The sequence below is a fragment of the Amblyraja radiata genome, chromosome 28, assembly GCF_010909765.2.
Source record: "Amblyraja radiata isolate CabotCenter1 chromosome 28, sAmbRad1.1.pri, whole genome shotgun sequence".
Classification (NCBI taxonomy): Eukaryota; Metazoa; Chordata; class Chondrichthyes; order Rajiformes; family Rajidae; genus Amblyraja; species Amblyraja radiata.
Window position 1 is genome coordinate 31,565,221 of NC_045983.1, and position 16,655 is coordinate 31,581,875.

Below are 16,655 nucleotides of genomic sequence, written 5' to 3' on the forward strand. Positions count from 1 at the left end.
GAAGTACTGTGCAATATTACACATATCCCTCAGTTTGTTCCCCCGCTGTGATCAGGCAACTGAGTTATTCTACCAACAACTAGAGAGCAGTCCTGATCAACTATCTGCCTCATTGGAGACCCTCCGACGATCTTCAATTGGACTTTATCTTGCACTGAACGTTATTCCCCTGTGTGTATTATGGAACTGCAGATGCTGGTTTATACCGAAGATAAGACACAAAATGCTGGAGTAACTCAGCGGGACAGGCAGAATCTCTGGAGAGAAGGAACAGGTGACGTTTCGGGTTGAGACCCTTCTTCAGACTTACTGACTTTATTGAAGACCACGAGAAATTGCAGCGAATCGTGGACGCAGCCCAGACCGTCACATAAACCAACCTCCCCCCCATTGACTCCATCTACACCTCACGCTGCCTCGGCAAGGCCAGCAGCATCATCAAGGACCAGTCGCACCCCGGCCACTCCCTCTTCTCCCCTCTCCCATCGGGCAAAAGGTGCAGAAGTGTGAAAACGCACACCTCCAGATTCAGGGACAGTTTCTTCCCAGCTGTTATCAGGCAACTGAACCATCCTACCACAACCAGAGAGCAGTGCTGAACTACCATCTACCTCATTGGTGACACTCGGACTATCTTTGATCGGACTTTACCTTGCACTAAACGTTATTCCCTTATCATGTATCTGTACACGGTGAATGGCTCAATTGTAATCATGTATTGTCTTTCCGCTGACTGGTTAGCACGCAACAAAAGCTTTTCACTGTATTCTCATGGTAAATGTGACAATAAACTAAATTGAAACTGAACATTGATTGTAAGTGAATGACATAGATGAACGACAGATATTTGCATTTCTGAGTGAACGGATTGTCATTGTCTTGTTACATGAGATGGGACCCAAAAATAATCCTATCACTTATAGAATACAGAACAGCGAACAGGTCTGTGTCGAACACGATGCCAAGTCAGACTAATCTTATCTGCCTGCACATCATCCATATCCCTCCCATCTCCATGTGCCTAACCAAGAGCCACTTCAATGCCAATATCAAATCTGCCTCCACCACCACCCCTACCACCAACCATGGAGTGATACAGTGTGGAAACAGGCCCTTCGGCCCAACTTGCCCATACCGGCCAACGAATGCAATCAACCCGACGTGCACAAACAAAAGATCAAATAGAACAAGTTGACCCACAACTTTAGGCTGTAGACGCCATACGGAAGAAGAAGACCGTTTCTTAATGTGTAGGAAGGAACTGCAGATGCTGGTTTAAACCAAGGATAGAGACAAAAAGCTGGAGTAACTCTGCGGGACAGGCAGCATCTCTGGAGGGAAGGAATGGGCGACATTTCGGGTCGAGTCCGAAGAAGGGTCTTGACCCGAAACGTCACCCATTTCTTCTCCACAGTGATGCTGCCTGTCCCGCAGTTACTCCAGCTTTTTTAGACAATAGACAATAGGTGCAGGAGTAGGCCATTTGGCCATTCAATGTGATCATGGCTGATCATCCCCAATCAGTACCCCGTTCCTGCCTTCTCCCCATATCCCCTAACTCCGCTATCTTTAAGAGCCCTATCTAGCTCTCTCTTGAATTGACAAGAGCCTATATTTGTGTCTATCTAATGGTTTCTAAAATGTTGGGTTAGTCCCAGCCTCAACCACCTCCTTTGGCAGCTTGTTCCATACACCCACCACCCTTTGTGTGAAAAAGTTACCCCTGAGATTCCCATTAAATCTTTTCCTCTTTACCTTGAACCTATGATGCCACTGTGTATATTTAAAAAAAACTTGCCCTGACCATCTCCCCGAAATGTTTACCCCTCTCACCCTAATGCGGTGCCCTCTAGACTTTAGCATTCCCACTTAGGATAAAAGATTCAGACAGCCCCTTATAATTGTCTGTGCTATATACCTCTGTCAGGGCTATAAACCTTCAAGCCATTAACTAGAGATATCACACAAATTATTTTGAACGGAAAGGTTATAATGCAGAGTTAATTTTTCTAAACAGAACACAAAGTTTTATGTGCCATCTTCATCATGATTCACAACAAATGTAAAACTGCCAGTGGCTTCGTGAAAGGGTGACTTGCTACTCAGACCCTAAGGTGGCGCAGCGGTAGAGTTGCTGCCTCACAGCGCCAGAGACCCGGGTTCGATCCCGACTACGGGCGCTGTCTGTACGGAGTTTGTACGTTCCCCCCGTCACCTTCCTCTGAGATCGTCGGTTTCCTCCCACACTCCAGAGACGTACGGACGGGTTTGTAGGCTAATTGGCTTGGCGCAAGTATAAATTGTCCCTGTTGCGAGTGGGATAGTGTTAATGTGCGGGGATCGCTGGTCGGTGCGGACTCGATGGGCCGAAGGGCCTGTTTCCGTGCTGTATCCCCAACTTATACTAAATATGATGATTAGGAGCTTCACGGACCAGAAGCGCACTCGGGGGCATAGCTTTAAGGTGAGAGGTGCAAAGATTAAAGGAGATGTGCAGAGCAAGCTGTTTTGAATTACATAAAGGGTGGTGGGTGCCTGGAACGCGCTGCCATGGGTGGTGGTGCAGGCACTGCGATAGTGGCTATTAGCGACTCTTGGATTTATGGCATTACTGGGAACACAGAGGGATATAGATTGTATGCAGACAGATAAGAATTGGTCAGAGATACAACGTTGAAAAAGGCCCTTCGACCCACTGAGCCCGTGCCGACCAGCGGTCACCCCATACACTAGCACTATCCTACACACACTAAGGACACTTTACTTTTTATTTAAAATCCAACGCCAATTAACCCGTACATCTTTGGAGTGTGGGAGGGAGCCAGAGCACCCGGAGAAAACCCACGCAGTCACGGGAAGAACGTGCAAACTCCGTACAGACAGCACCCGTAGTCAGGATCAAACCCGGGTCTCTGGCGCTGTGAGGCAGCAACTCTACCGCTGCGCCACCGTGCCGCCCTTAGGCATCATGTGCAGTACAATCATCGTGGGCTGAACTGCTCTACGTCCTGCTAGAGTTGAGATTTAAATTTTAATCACAGTCTAGGAAATTTTAGTCTTATGTTAAAGTAGACGGGTGGGAAACTGAAATAAAATCTCATCTCAAGCCTCCAAAGACAGTAACCCTTGATGTAACGGCAACAGCTTGCTGGGAATAATTTAACTTCATTAGCCCCTAAGCAACTGTCAGTTTTAACTCTGCAAATGCCCAAAATAAGATGTTCAGATCCCATCACATGGGGACCATGGAGGTGGCTGTGGAGAGCCATTGCTAGGTGAGAACGAGAAGCTGGTGTGACTCGGGGGAGAGGGAGAGGGAGAGGGAGAGGGAGAATGCAGGGGTTACTTGAAGTTAGGGAAACGTTTGGCACTTGTCATAAGGTAAACTCTTACAGGAAAGTCAGTCCCACTCACTCCCAGCCACACAATTTGTGTCATACGCTGACAACTATGCCACTGAGAAGGAACTGCAGATGCTGGTTTACTCCGAAGGTAGACACAAAACTCAGTGGGCCGGGCTGTATTATCCAGAGATGCTGCCCGGCTCGCTGAGTGACTGCAGTGTTCTGTGTCTAATTTGCCTCTAAAAAATGTTGCCCCATTCAAGTCTGGAAACGCAGAAGAAAAGGGCACAGGGTTTAATGTCCAACTGACCCAAAACAAAATAGACTGGAGAGGGGAAACGAGTTGCATTTTGGCACTGGAAGTGTGTGGGTTTGTTCTGAGATGTGGCGTTATTCCCTGCCCTTGATGGTTCGTTGGGCGAGGTGTTTTTACCCAAACACACACACAACTACAAACAGCAGGCTCTGAACTTCAGCTCTGAACTGAGCTGAGCCCCTGTATAATATCCTTCACGGTTTTAAACTCAATAAGCCAACTGAAGGTGTTCATAGCGGCCTGCTGATGATTTAATAATAAATTATTCATAATTTAAGCTGGGGAAAGAAAAAAAAAACAAAATGGTAAATGCACCTTAACCCAGTGTTGAAGGTAGACAAAAATGCTGGAGAAACTCAGCGGGTGAGGCAGCATCTATGGAGAAAGGGTCTTGACCCGAACCATCACACAAACCCTCAGCATAGGAGCACCACAAGGCTGCGTACTCTCCCCTCTCCTCTACCCTCTCTACACCAACGACTGCACCTCCACTGACTCCTCTGTCAAGTTTCTCAAGTTTGCGGACGACACAACCCTGATTGGACTGATCCAGGATGGGGAGGAATCTGCCTACCGACAGGAAATGTCACAGCTGGCGTCCTGGTGCCATCGCAACAACCTAGAGCTCAATGCTCTTAAGACAGTGGAATTGATAGTAGACTTTAGGAGAGCTCCTTCTCCCCTCACCCCACTCACCATCAACAACACCACAGTCACATCTGTGGAGTCTTTTAAGTTCCTGGGAACCATCATCTCCAAGGGCCTTAAGTGGGGGGGGCTACCATCGACTCCACAGTCAAAAAGGCACAACAGAGGATGTACTTCCTGCAGCAGCTGAGGAAGCACAATCTGCCACAGACAATGATGGTCCAATTCTACATGGCCATCGTAGAGTCTGTCCTCACCTTGTCCATCATGGTCTGGTTTGGCTCAGCCACCAAGCACGACACCTGGAGGCTGCAGCGAATCGTCCGATCAGCTGAGAAGGTTATTGGCTGCAACCTTCCCTCCATTGATGAACTGTACACTGCAAGGGCCAGGAAGCGAGCGGGCAAGATCATCTCTGACCCCTCTCACCCTGGCCACAAACTCTTTGAATCACTTCCCTTTGGAAGGCGACTCCGGACTGTCAAAGCTGCCACAGCCAGACATAAAAACAGCTTTTATCCACGAGTAGATGCTCTACTCAACAACCAAAAGTCTGTAGCCTCCTTTTGCTCTGGAATTTCATTTAATTCACGTTTAATCAATAATGTTTTATTATTAATGTTTAGTGTTTTATGTATCATTCTTAACTGTCACTGTATGTCATGTTGTCACTTGTGGGCGGAGCACCAAGGCAAATTCCTTGTATGTGAATACTTGGCCAATAAACGTATTCATTCATTCAATCCTTCTCTCCATAGATGCTGCCTCACCCGCTGAGTTCCTCCAGCATTTCTGTCTACCTTCGATTTTTCCAGCTTCTGCAGTTTCTTCTTAAACACTAACCCAGTGTTAGGTCTATGTGTGGGAAGCAACTGCAGATGCTGGTTTTACACCGAAGATAGACACACACACACACACAAAAATGCTGGAGTAAAAACTCAGCGGGACAGGCAGCATCTCCCGGAGGGAAGGAGTGGGCGATGTTTCGGGTCGAGACCCTTCTTCAGACTGAGAGTCAGGGGAGAGGAAGAGGGAGACACGAGGAAGTTATCAGCGCGGTTGTTCTGAAGAGTACAGGAAGGAACTGCAGATGATCAGAAGCCGATTTAAACCGCATTTAAACCGGGAGCGGGGTTTTTTTTGTTGAATCCATTAGCAATGCGACACTCGCTCGAAAATAATGCGCATTTAAAGAAAAAAAAGGGGGTTATGTGGGTTGGATTAGACGCTTCGCCCAAATATACACTACACTTGGAGAATATAGCGCGGTGTGTACTGGCTGTGTTAAACCATTAGCACGCCACGCCAGACAAACGCACACACAGCGCGTTAAGAGACTGCGTGGCTTAAGATAGATGCGTTTGAATCTCGCTTTTTAAACTGCAATTCAAATACCCTCACGCTAAAATTCCCCATTCCACTGTCTAGACATTCACATCTCTCGCCCCGCCCGTACGTGTGGGAACGAACTGCAGATGCTGGTTTACACCGAAGATAGACACACACACACACACACACACACACACACACACAAAATGCTGGAGTAACTCAGCGGGACAGGCAGAATCTCTGGAGAGAAGGGTCTCGACCAGAAACGCGAAGAAACCATTCCTTCGTTGCCTATTTTCGCTCCATATATGCTGCTGCACCCGCTGAGTTTCTCCAGCACTTTTGTCTGTCCTATCCTGATGTACCTGTCTAACTGCTTCTTAATACCTGATGTACCTGTCTAACTGCTTCTTGGGATAGTCCCAGCCTCAGCTTACCTCCCTTGGCAGCTCGTTCCATGCACCCATCACCCTTTGTGTGAAAAAGTTACCCCTCAGATTCGTATTAAATCTTTTCCCCTTCACCTTCAACCTATGTCCTCTGGTCCTCGATTCACCTGCTCTGGACAAGAGACTATTTGGAGAGAAGGAATGGGCGACGTTTCGGGTCGAGACCCTTCTTCAGAGTCAAGGGAGAGGGAGACGAGAGATGTAGACGGTGATGCAGAGAGATGGGGAACAAATGAATGGAAGATATGGGAAAAAAAGTACCGATGATGAAGGAGACAGGCCATTCATTGTTAGCTGTGGGTTAGGTGAGAGTGAGTTATAGACAGTGAGATTCTTAGAAATCTCCGCGATCTCTTGCCCTCCCCGGGTGAGGGGGTATTAATTACTGAAGGTAGACACAAAATGCTGGAGTAACTCAGCGGGACAGGCAGCATCTCTGGTGAGCAGAAGGGTCTCCACCTGAAACGTCGCCCAGAGATGCTGCCTGTCCCGCTGAGTTACTCCAGCATTAAACGGCAGCGAGATGGGAAGTCTGCGTCCTCTTGTGTGGGAAGTAAGAACTGCCCCTGACCGTGGTACTTCTCCCCCGGCTTAACCTCGCGCTGTACATCTCTTCCCCCACCCCTCTCCCTCTCCCTCTCCTCCCTTCTCTCCCCCTCCACACCTCTCCCTCCCCTTCTCTCCCTCTCTCCCTCTTCTCTCTCTCCCCCTCTTCTCTCTCTCCCCCTTTTCTCTCTCCCCTTCTATCTCTCTCCCCTTCTAACTCTCTCCCTCTCCTCCCTTCCCCCCCCCCCCCACCTCTCCCTCCCCTTCACTCCCCCACCCCTCTCCCTCCCCTTCTCTCCCTCTCTCCCCCTCTCACCCTTCTCTCCCCTCTCTCCCCTCTTCTCTCTCCCCCTTCTCTCTCTCCCCTTCTCTCTCCCCCTTCTCTCTCTCCCCTTCTCTCTCTCTCCCCCTTCTCTCCCCCCCCCCCCCCCCCCCCCACCTCTCTCTCCCCGCTCTCTCCTCTCTCTCCCCATCCTCTCCCGGATCCCGACCTGAAACGTCGCCTGTCTACTCTGCACAGATGCTGCCTGACCCGCTGAGTTCCTCCAGCACTTTGCTCTCCGTCTCTCGCTCTCTCTCTCTCTCTCCCTCTCCATCTCTCCCTGCCTTCTGCTATTTTCAGAACACAAACTGCGGTCTGCTTGCTCCAAATAGTAAGCAAACGCGTTTCATATTATACACACACACATATATATATATATATAAACAACAGAGCGATTCTGCTGCCTCACGCTGCAAGCGGTATGGGACACAGTCCAGCCTGCAATTACACGGTGCATTTTGCAACTAAAAGGCAATAACTCACCTTGTGCACCGTCCGCTCGCTCGCTCGCCCCCTGAAGCCAAATCACAAGCAGCAAGGCATCGCTTCCAGTCCAGCCAGCTCGCAGCTGCAACACACGTCTGTGTGTGTGTGTGTGTGTGTGTGTGTAGGTCGCTAGCTGGAATCAAAGCCGCAGCCTCAACTCACTTTGATCCGCTCACCGCCGCAGATCCACTTGCATTCCGCTCTCCCCGCCACTCTCCCCTCCCTTTAAGTTAATTCATCCTGTGGAACACAACAGCATACATGCGCAGTCCCGCTCCGACCACTCACTCCAGTGTCTTCTGGGTCCCAACAACCCTCCCCTCGCTCCAAGACAGACACGAAAACATTTAGACACTTAAAGATTAGAACCATGGAAACATAGACAATAGGAGCCAGCACCACCATTCAATATGATCACGGCTGATCATCCACAATCGGTACCCCGTTCCTGCCTTCTCCCCATATCCCTTGATTCCTTTAGCCCTAAGAGCAAAATCTAACTCTCTCTTGAAAACATCCAGTGCCTTCTGTGGCAGAGAAGTCCACAGATTCACAACTCTGGGTGAAAAAGATTTTCCTCATCTCAGTCCTAAATGGCCTACCCCTTATTCTTAAACTGTGACCCCTAGTTCTGGACTCTCCCAACATCGGGAACATTTTTCCTGCATCTGGCTTGTCCAATCCTTTAAGAATTTTATATGTTTCTGTAAGATACCCTCTCATCCTTCTAAATTCCAGTGAATATGAGCCCAGTCGATCCATTTTTTCATCATATGTCAGTCCCGCCATCCCGGGAATTAACCTGGTGAACCTACGCTGCACTTCCTCAATAGCAAGAGTTAGGTCAAAACTACGCACAATACTCCTTGTGTGGTCTCACCAGGGCCCTGTACACTGCAGTAGGACCTCCTTGGTCCTAAACTTAAATCCTCTCGCAATGAAGGCCATTAGCTTTCTTCACTGCCTGCTGTACCTGCATGCTTACTTTCAGTGACTGATGTACAAGCACACCCAGGTCTTGTTGCACCTCCCCTTTTCCTAACCTGACACCATTCAGTTAATAATCTGCCTTCCTGTTCTTGCCACCAAAGTGGATAACCTCACATTTATCCACATTAAACTGCATCTGCCATGCATCTGCCCACTCACCCAACCTATCCAAGTCACCCTGCAGCCTCATAGCATCCTCATCACAGCTCACACTGCCACCCAGCTTTGTGTCACCCACAAACTTGGAGATGTCACATTTAATTTCCTCATCTAAATAAGTTTATATATATTGTTAATAACTGGGGTCCCAGCACCGAGCCTTGCGGCACCCCACGAGTCACTGCCTGCCATTCTGAAAAGGACCCGTTAATTCCTACTCTTTGCTCCCTGTCTGCCAACCAGTTCTCTATCCATGTCAATACCCTACCCCCAATACCACGTGCTTTAATTTTGCACACTAATTTCTTGTGTGGGACCTTGTCAAAGGCTTTTTGAAAGCCCAGATACACCACATCCACTGGCTCTCCCTTATCCATTCTACTTGTTACATCCTCAAAAAATTCCAGAAGAATAGCCAAGCATGATTTCCAATTCATAAATCCATGCTGATTTTGACCAATCCTGTCACTGCTTTCCAAATGCGCTGCTATAACATCTTTAATAATCGACTCAAGCATCTTCCCCACGACCGATGTAAGGCTAACTGGTCTATAATTTCCCATTTTCTCTCTCCCACCATTCTTAAAAAGTGAAGTTACATTTGCTACCCCCCAGTCCACAGGAACTGATCCAGAGCTGAGAGAACATTGGAAAATGATCGCCAATGCATGCACGATTTCTAGAGCCACCTCCTTGAGTACTCTGGGATGCAGACCATCAGGCCCTGTGGATTTATCTGGGGATCAGTCCCAACAGTTTACCTAACACCATTTCCTGACTAATGTGGATTCCTTTCAGTTCCTCCCTCCCACTAGATCCTCGGTCCCCTAGTATTTCTGGGAGATTGTTTGTGTCTTCCTTAGTGAAGACAGAACCAAAGTACTCGTACTCAACTGATGTGGAGAGGATGTTTCCACTCGTGGGAGAGTCTAGGACTAGAGGTCATAGCCGCAGAAATAAAGGATGTACCTTTAGGAAGAAGACGAGGAGGAATTTCTTTAGTCAGAGGGTGGTGAATCTGTGGAATTCTTTGCCACTGAAGACTATGGACTGGCCAAGTCAATGGATATATTTAGGGCAGAGATAGATAGATTCTTGATTAGTAGGGGTGTCAGGGGTTATGGGGAGAAGGCAGGAGAATGGAGTTAGGAGGGAGAGATAGATCAGCCGTGCTTGAATGGTGGAGTAGACTTGAAGGGCCGAATTCTCTCTGGAATTCTCTGCCACAGAAGGTAGTTGAGGCCAGTTCATTGGCTATATTTAAGAGGGAGTTAGATGTGGCCCTTGTGGCTGAAGGGATCAGGGGGTATGGAGAGAAGGCAGGTACAGGATACTGAATTAGATGATCAGCCATGATCATATTGAATGGCAGTGCAGGCTCGAAGGGCCGAATGGCCTACTCCTGCACCTATTTTCTATGTTTCTATGTTTCTATGAATGGCCTAATTCTGCTCTTATCACTTTTGACCTTATGAAACTGCTGGAGTAACTTAGCGGGACAGGCAGCATCTCTGGAGAGGGGGATTGGGTGACATTTCAGGTCGAGACCCTTCTTCAGACATCATCGTCAGCTCCTCTCACTCTATCCTGGGCCTGAACTACAGGGAGAGGCAGGGACTATCCCAACCATGTGTGTTACCAGGACGTAATTGTATCGCTCCTAATTCTTAAGAATTGAGTATAGGGGTTGGGCAGTCATGTTGCAGTATAAGACGTTGGCGAGGCTGCTTTTAGAGTTTTGTGGAGGAAGGAACTGCAGATGCTGGTTTACATTGAAGATAGACACAAAAAATTTGGAGCAACTCAGCAGGACGGGCAGCATGGATCGAGATGAAAGGAGAGGAGTTAAGAGCGGCAGGGTGGCGTAGCGGTAGAGTTGCTGCCTTGCATCGCCAGAGACCCAGGTCCGATCCTGAATACGGATGCTCTCTGCACAGAGAATGTTTGTACGTTCTTCCTATGACACTCAGAACTTCAACAAATCAAACAGTTTTACTTTTGTAAAATAAACATCTCTTAGAGTGAAGATGCTTTCAGTTAATGCTTTTTTTTTTTTGCTGCTGCTGCTGCTGCACCAATTGCCCTGTTGCTGTTGACCTAGTTTGGTTGAAGAGGCGATGTCTATTTTGCAATTTGATAGATTACGGGGCTGATAGTCACTTCAGGTTTATCGAGTGCCTGTGTGAAATTACTGGAATTCAAGTCATAAAATGAAGTTTGTATAAACTCGCAAAGTAAACACAAAAATAATGCAAAGGAAAGGAGAAAATAAAACACTTTGATAACTAATTCATCAGTAAAAATACATCAAGGTTGCATCTCCACCAACCCTGGGAATTTATGGTCATGGCGCATTGGGCTAAGTGTTCGGTTCGAATCCCGCTTGGAGTGCATACTGTCGTTGTGTCCTTGGGCAAGACACTGCACCCACCTTTGCCTGTGTGTGAATGTGAGTGATTGGTGGTGGTCGGAGGGGCCGTAGGCGCAGATTGGCAGCCACGCTTCCGTCAGTCTGCCCCAGGGCAGCTGTGGCTACAGAAGTAGCTTACCACCACCGAGTGTGACTGAGGAGTGAATGAATAATGCGATGTAAAGCGCCTTGAGTATTAGAAAGGCGCTATATAAATCCCATCCATTATTATTATTATTATTATAAGTGATAGGGGCAGAATTAGGCCATTCGGCCCATCAAGTCTACTGCACCATTCAATCATGGCTGATCTATCTTTTCCTCTCAACCCCATTCTCCTGCTTTCGTCCTGGACTCCCCCACTCGTGGAAACATCCTCTCCGCACCCACTTTGTCCAGGCCTCTCACTATTCATCCTGTAACCAGTGTGATGAATATTTCTATGAGCAAGAGAAAATTGCCTCTCGATAAAGTCCTCTCTTCTTATTCCCTTTGAAAGCATAGTTTTGAATTGGACAGCTACCCAGTTCACTGACTGCGTTGGTTTTGTGCAGTCCCAAATCAGTACGGGACTTGTACGGCCCCAAATCAGCCATGAAATGGCAACTTGAACTTCATGAATTTATTGTCTAAATGCAAAAATACCAAACTAAATAGTATCACCGACCACTGAGCCTTAACTTGGGAAGGAACGCACTGCTCAGTTTGGCTTAGTTTAAAGATACAGCGTGACAAACAAGCCCTTCAGCCCACCGGGTCCGCGCCGACCAGCGATCCCCGCACACTAACACTATCCCACACACACTGGGGGCAATTTACAATTTTACCAAAGCCAATTAAGCAACAAACCTGTACGTCTTTGGAGTGTGGGAGGAAGCCGGAGCACCCGGATAAAAACCCACGCAGGTCACGGGGGAGAACGTACAAACTCCGTACAGATGGCGCCCGTGGTCAGGATCGAACCCGGGTCTCTGGCGCTGTGACGCAGCGACTCTACTCGCTGCACATCCGTGCTGCCCTCAGCACCTGACTCATTTTCCCCCAAACTAACATGAAGCAAAGAGCTGACGAATCGAGACTCCTCTTGATTGAGTGGGTGTGGAGAGGATGTTTCCGCTAGTGGAAGAGTCCAGGACCAGAAGCCACAGTCTCAGAATAAAAGGACGTACCTTTAGAAAGATCAGGAGGAATTTCTTTAGACAGAGGGTGGTGAATCTGTGGAACTCATTGCCACCGATGGCTGTGGAGGATAAGTCAGTGGATATTTGTAAGGCGGGGATTGACAAATACCTGATCAATAAGGTTGTCAGAGGTGATTGCACTGGAGACCCATTGATTATCTATAATCGGACTTCACTGGACTTTATTTTGCATTAAACGTTACTCCCTTTATCATGTTTCTTCCCAGCTGCTATCAGGCAACTGAACCATCCCATGACCAACTGAGAGTAGTCCCGACCTCCCATCTACCTCATTGGAGACCCTCGAAATATCATTGCTTAAGAAAGAACTGCAGATGCTGGAAAAATCCCGAAACGTCGCCTATTCCTTCTCTCCATAGATGCTGCCTCACCCGCTGCGTTCCTCCAGCATTTTTGTCTACCTTCGATTTTCCAGCATCTGCAGTTCCTCCTTAAACATAAAATCTTTACACTGTGCCTTGGTGCATGTGACAATAAACTAAACTAAACTATATTTTGTTATGAAGTCCGCAGTGTGTTTTGTGGGCATTATTATAGAACCATTTGCTGGAAAGAGTGACAGTACTTCCATTTTGTTTTGTCATTAAAATAGGGGACATGAAACTCATTAAAATGTGCATGTTTCATCAGCACACCTATCTTTTATTTAAGTCTACAGTTTGCTGCTCATTATAACGACAATGCCAGGAGTCGTGCAACACCGTGCACTGTTTCCTGCCCTCGTAGAAGTCTTCAATCTTGTTCTTGTTTAAAAAAACGGATCATTATTTGTTGAGCTACAAAATGTTCTGGCAATGCAGGTAAATAGTAATAATTACCACTCCTACGTAAAATTGAATATGAAGAAAGACTTTGCACTCCTTTTGTTTCGTTTATAATAATTATTTTAGTTTAGTTTAGAGATACAGCGCGGAAACAGGCCCTTCAGCCCACCGAGTCCGTGCCCACCACACTCACACTATCCTACACACACACTAGGGGCAATTTACAATTTCACCAAGCCAGTTAACCTGTAGACCTGCACGTCTTTGGAGGGTGGGGGGAAACCGAAGATCCCGGAGAAAACCCACGCGGGTCACGGGGAGACCGTACAAACTCCGGACAGGCAGCACCCGCAGTCGGGATCGAACCCGGGTCTCTGGTGCTGTGAGGCAGCAACTCTACCGCTGCGCCCCCAGGCTGAACTTAATTGAAGTTCTTCAGTGAAGTATCTATCAAGAATACTGTTCATGGCAGAGTATGCAGAGCAATTATATAATCATTTGTAGGCTAACCCACAATACATCCATGGAGATTGATTTAAGATATACTGTAATTACCATGAAGGATGTTTCATGGTGGAAAGATGAATTGCAGACTTCTGTCTTTCGTCTAATCCTCTTTTAACCTTTCATGTCGATGGATTTGTTTTTACACGGTGGCGCTGTGGTAGAGTTTCCGCCTTACAGCGCCAGAGACCCGGGTTAATTTCATTTCAGGAGTCAGGAGGTTCGATCCTGACTACGGGCGCTGTCTGTACGGAGTTTGTACCTTCTCCGACCGTGACTTGCGTGGGTTTTCTCCGGGTGCTCCGGTTTCCTCCCACACTCCAAAGACGTGCAGGTTTGTAGGTTGATTGACTTTGGTAAAATTGTAAATTATGTGTAGTGTGTGTCGGATAACGTGAGTGTGCGGGGGGGGATCGCTGGTCGGCGTTGCGGACTCAGTGGGACGAAGGGCCTGTTTCCCCGCTGTATCTCTAAACTAAACTAAACTAAAGTAAACTATTGATGAATATCTCATGCTTAAAATCTCTCAAATAATCATGAAAGTTAAGCTGCCTCTCCTGCCATCATTCCACGTCTCGCCCCAATCCATCGTTGGGGAGAAGGCAGGAACAGGGTACTGATTGGGATGATCAGCCATGATTACATTGAATGGCGGTCGGTGCTGGCTCGAAGGGCCGAATGGCCTACTCCTGCACCTATTGTCTATTGTCTATTATCATCATTGAGACGGAGAGTGATACAGCGTGGAAACAGGCCCTGCGGCCCATCTTGCCCACACAGACCAACATGCCCCAACTACAATAGTCCCACCTGCCTCGAAACCTAGCTTATCCATATACTTTTCCAACTGTCTTTTAAATGTTGTGATATTACCTGCCTCAACTACCTCCTCTGGCAGCTTATGCAATATACCCACATTTGTGTAAAAAAAGTTGCCCCTCAGGTTCCTATTAAATCTTCTCCCTTCACCTTAAACCCATGTCCTCTGTTTATTGATTCCCCTACTCTGGGAAAAAGAGTCTATGCCCTATCTATTCCTCTCATGATCTTATACATGTCTATAAGATCACCCCTCATCCCCCTGCACTTCAAGGAATAGAGTCCCAGCCTACTCAACCTCTCCCAGTGGCTCGGGCCCAGCGAGTCCTGGCGACGTCTTTGTAAATCTTCACTGTACCGTTTGGCAGCTTGACAACTTCTTGCCAAAACTGAACACAAGCTGAAAACTGAAAGCAAACGCAGATCAGACTCCTGGCTAGAGACTCCATCTACACCACGCTGCATCAAGAGAGAACCCAACGTAATCAAGCATCTTATCCACCCCGGTCATTCCTTCTCCACCTCCTCCTCTCTCCCATCGTGCAGAAGGCACAGAAGCATGAAAGAGCGCACCACCAGACTCAGGAACAGCTTCTTACCCTGAGTTATAAGTTCGTGTGTAGTAGGAGCAGAATTGGGCCATTCGGCCCATCAAGTCTACTCTTCCATTCATAGAGACATAGAAAATAGGTGCAGGAGTAGGCCATTCGGCCCTTCGAGCCTGCACCGCCATTCAATATGATCATGGCTGATCATCCAACTCAGTATCCCATCCCTGCCTTCTCTCCATACCCCCTGATCCCTTTAGCCACAAGGGCCACATCTAACTCCCTCTTAACTATAGCCAATGAACTGGCCTCAACTACTTTCTGTGGCAGAGAATTCCACAGATAAATCATGGCTGATCTATCTCTCCTTCACAACCTCATTCTCCTGCCTTCTCCCCGTAACCCCTGACACCCGTACTAATCAAGAACCTATTTGTCTCTGCCTTAAAAATATCCATTGGCTTGGCCTCCACAGCCTTCTGTGGCAATGAAATATTGTGTTCAGTATCTCCTGTGTGGGACCTTTGATGAAAACCTTCTGAAAATCCAAGTATGTATTGTGGCCCGCAGATACAAAATACTCCGGCATTTTGTGTCTATCTTCGATTTAAACCTGCACCTGCAGTTCCTCCCCACATTGTACTGTTCTATATTCTCTCTTCCAAATCGAGCTTCTCATAAGACCAGCTTCCAATAGTATATATGCAGTGTTAAGATTTTTCTGCAGAGTTCTCTCACCTATTACAATCATTTTGAAGTTAAAAACATTGTAGTATTTAACATTTAAGGGACGATATTATAAATATGAAACACCACAATGATTTTTACGTCAAAATGATTCTTATCCGATTCGATAAATATTCTAGAAAGTGAAATGAATAACAAAAGCCAGCGCAAACCTAATTTTCAATGAGAACACAGTAATAAATTCATAGACCACAACAATATCACAATGTCTATTGAATTATCTGCTTTGCTTAAAATTGTGTTGTAAGGCATACTAAAAATGAAAACACTGTAATGTAAGATTGAGGGCCATATAATTTGCCTATAAATTGTCAGGTGACAATTTGCAGAGAAATTTCATACATTGGTATTTTCATCCAGTCTCCATGGATGTGGTTGTACAGTTAAAGAATCTTTAGTTTACTTTCAAGATACAGCGTGGAATCAGGCCCAGCGAGTCCACGGTGACCAGTACACGAACACTATCCTACACACACTAGGGGGCAATTTACAAATTTTAACCATTTAAGCCAATTAACCTACAAACCTGTACGTCTTTGGAGTGTGGGAAGAAACCGTAGTGCCAGAGAGCACCCGGGTTCTATTCTGACCACGGGTGCTGTCTGTACGGAGTTTGCACGTTCTCCCCGCGACCGCGACGGGTTTTCCCCGGGTGCTCCGGTTCCCTCCCGCACTCCAAAGACGTGCAGGTTTGTAGGTTAATTGGCTTCGGTAAAGATTAAATATTGCCCCTAGTGTGTGCCGGATAGTTCTAGTGTGCGGGGATCGCTGGTCGGCGCGGACTCGATGGGCCGAAGGGTCTGTTTCCGTGCTGTATCTCTAAACTAAACTAAACTAAATCAGAAGATGGATTGGATAGCATGGGGGTGATAAAGCATGACATCATTTAGTAGCATCCCTTTGAAATGTGCAAATATTAGCTACCAGACGGTTTGAAATAATTGTTAATATATGCATGAGATATTTGAGTCCAAATCTCTTTTCTTTAAGAAAGGGTATGTTTTAAATAATGAAAAAGAACAAAAGTAGAGCTTATAATAATTACCCTTGGGTCATCAGTTTGACATAATTA

At 47.0% G+C, this 16,655-nt stretch overlaps 1 protein-coding gene across 1 annotated transcript in view; it reads right to left on the bottom strand.

Moving 5' to 3' along the window:
• Nucleotides 1-7,668, bottom strand: part of wscd1 (WSC domain containing 1) — a 71,797-nt gene extending 64,129 nt beyond the window's left edge. Inside the window, exon 1 of the mRNA XM_033046231.1 lies at nt 7,438-7,668. The gene's annotated coding sequence lies outside the window, so the exon portion shown is untranslated. The remainder of the gene's footprint in view (nt 1-7,437) is intronic.
• Between the last annotated feature and the right edge of the window lie 8,987 nt (nt 7,669-16,655).